Source organism: Tupaia chinensis, unplaced genomic scaffold (genome assembly GCF_000334495.1).
Source record: "Tupaia chinensis unplaced genomic scaffold, TupChi_1.0 Scaffold000276_2, whole genome shotgun sequence".
NCBI lineage: Eukaryota > Metazoa > Chordata > Mammalia > Scandentia > Tupaiidae > Tupaia > Tupaia belangeri.
Window position 1 is genome coordinate 4,550,565 of NW_006159759.1, and position 2,622 is coordinate 4,553,186.

At 36.3% G+C, this 2,622-nt stretch overlaps 1 pseudogene; it reads right to left on the reverse strand.

Moving 5' to 3' along the window:
- Positions 1-1,105: 1,105 nt before the first annotated feature.
- LOC102469856 (centromere protein U pseudogene) lies at positions 1,106-2,356 on the reverse strand (annotated as a pseudogene).
- Positions 2,357-2,622: the final 266 nt, after the last annotated feature.

Below are 2,622 nucleotides of genomic sequence, written 5' to 3' on the forward strand. Positions count from 1 at the left end.
GTCCTTTATTTTCTCTAAAATTTCAATCTCTGTTTAACTCTTGCATTATGTTCTCCTCTCCCCTCCCAAATTATTGTAATGCAGGTGTGCTTGCCAGAGAGAGAGAGAAAGAGGAATAGTGATAAAACCCCCTATTGTGGAGATGACCACACAACAATCTCCTCTCCTCCATTCTCTTCTCAGGATTTTGGACATGCACACATATGTACCTGGCATGTTAATCAAGCCATTGGGTCAGAGACTTAAACCACACAGCCAACCAAATGGGGTCCCGCTGTTACCTGGCTGGCCTTACATTCTATTCTTTCTTACACTCAAAGAACATTTATTTTAATTATACTTTCTTCTAAATTTTTCAGTTTTTCAATTTTTGGCAAGAAAATATGTTAAACTTTGAAATTCAAAAATAAATACAGCCAAAAGTACATTTAACTTTTACTGACAATCTACAAAGTACCATAAATTGTTCTATTGCATTTTTTTTAGTTTTTAATTACTTCTTAAAATTTAAAATTTATTTTATACATTCGCTCACTTCATATCACCACAGCTTATAAAATAAATTTTCCCAGCATGAATACACTGCACACCATAACAATATTTTAACTGTTTGCTTATTTATTTCATGATCAAGACAGACACAAAAATAGTACCCTATACAAGGTACTGATGCCATAATCCTCCCCAGCTTCACCCAGCCCCACGTAAAGGCCATTTACATGCCATTTAGGTTTCTGGATGCAAAATGGGAACCTTCTCATGTGGGTCAGACTTTCAGAGGATCATGTTTTTTACCACTGCACCATCAAGCCCCATATAACACTTCTTAAATTAATTCATTTTCATGTGCTAATAAACTATTTCCATTTTCACGCCATCTGTGTTTTCCTTACCTACCTACATCTTAGTGTTCTGGTTGGTTGAGTGTCCCAAATACAAAATGCCTGGGACCATAAGTGTTAGAGATTTCAGAAATTTTCAAAATTTTAAATATTTTCTTTCCTTTTTTTTCAATAAATTTTTATTTATAGAAGTAAAGTTTCAGAAGGTAACTCAGTAGCATGAAACTCATCTTACATAGGCACATTTTAGGAGACTGACATTTTCATTCTTGGTCAAGAAGCTTCTCTAATTGACTATTGATATTTCCTAGATAGTTTTCAGCTCCCAAGAGAGTTCTTATTTCAAATAACAGCACTGGAAGGCTGAATGAATCATACATTTCTTTTACATTTGGTTCTTTCTCCAAATACATGAATAATCTTGATAAAGCTTCTTTAACTAGGTAAGAAATATGCAACATTCCTAAGGGATGATTTTCTGTCCTTAAGTTTTGTAGTTGTTTCTGCTGTGGTTCTAACCAGAGCTGTTCATCCTGAACTTCAATCAAATGCTGCCTTTTCTTTTCGATATCTGAAATCATTCTTAGCATTCTTCCTTTTCAGATTTTTCAACATCTGGACTTCTTCAAGTGTTTTGATGAGGTCTTTATTAATATTAAAATGAAATTTGTTGATGGCTTCCTTACAAATTTCAGATTCTATGCTTTGTTTAGATTTAGGAAGATTTTCACAAATGCAGACAAAACAATACCAACCCCATGATGTCACTGGTTTTCTCTCCTTCTAGATATCAAATATCTATACTGTTGGAAAGATCTGGGTCCAGGACTTCACTTCTTGATTTTTTTTTTCCATAAGGCATCTTCCTTTTATTCTGAGATTTAGGTTGACTTTCTGTTGCAAGGGCCTCTTTGACAACACAAAACTGGGCATTAAGGGGTCCTATCTCTTTATCAGTGGCCAATTCAGCTGATTTCTCTAAATGTTCTGAAGATTCTGTAGTTGCAAGAATTTCAGGTCGTGTGCTTATTTTTTCTGACAATTTAACTTTTCTTCTTATATCACATTCTTCAGTGCTTTCAGATGCATCATTAATGGGCTCTAGTTTTCTTCCAGACTTTTCTGCACTTATTTTTATAGATTTGCTTCCATTTGCTTCATTTTCAGAAGTGTTCAAGCTTCTTGGTGCTCCTTTTCCTTGAGGAGTTGAAGGAATAGATGATCTACAGTGTTTGGAGAATTCTTCATCAGTGCATCTGACAGTGCTATTTAAAGGAGGATCAAAGGTTTCCTAAGGTTCTGCATCATTGTCATTTTCATTCAGCCCCATGTTTGAGATATCAGAATTATCAGGAAAATCAAACATATCAATAGGTTTGTGCTTGTGACCAGCTTTAACCTCCAGAGAAGGTTTTTCTTTAAGTGTTCTTTGATGATCTTGCACCTGAAGCCCTGGGAGATTGCACCTGCCGTGGCAGGGTCATCTGACTGCTTGCTATGCCACCCAAGCCCATCCTTTAAATGTTTTCATATACGTAGTGAGATACCTTGAGAATAAGACCCACATCAAAAGAGAAATTTCATGGGGCCAGCAGGAGACATAATGGTTAAGGCACTAGATTCCCACGTGATCTAATGAGGTTTGAGTTCTATAGCAAGTGGCCTGAAATTCAAGCTGGGTTTGTGCATCTGTGTGCCCAAAATTCTAAGAGGAAAATGAAGGAGAAGGGATTGTGGCATGACCATCTCCCCTGAGGGGTACCTTCTCACTTTCTGTCTC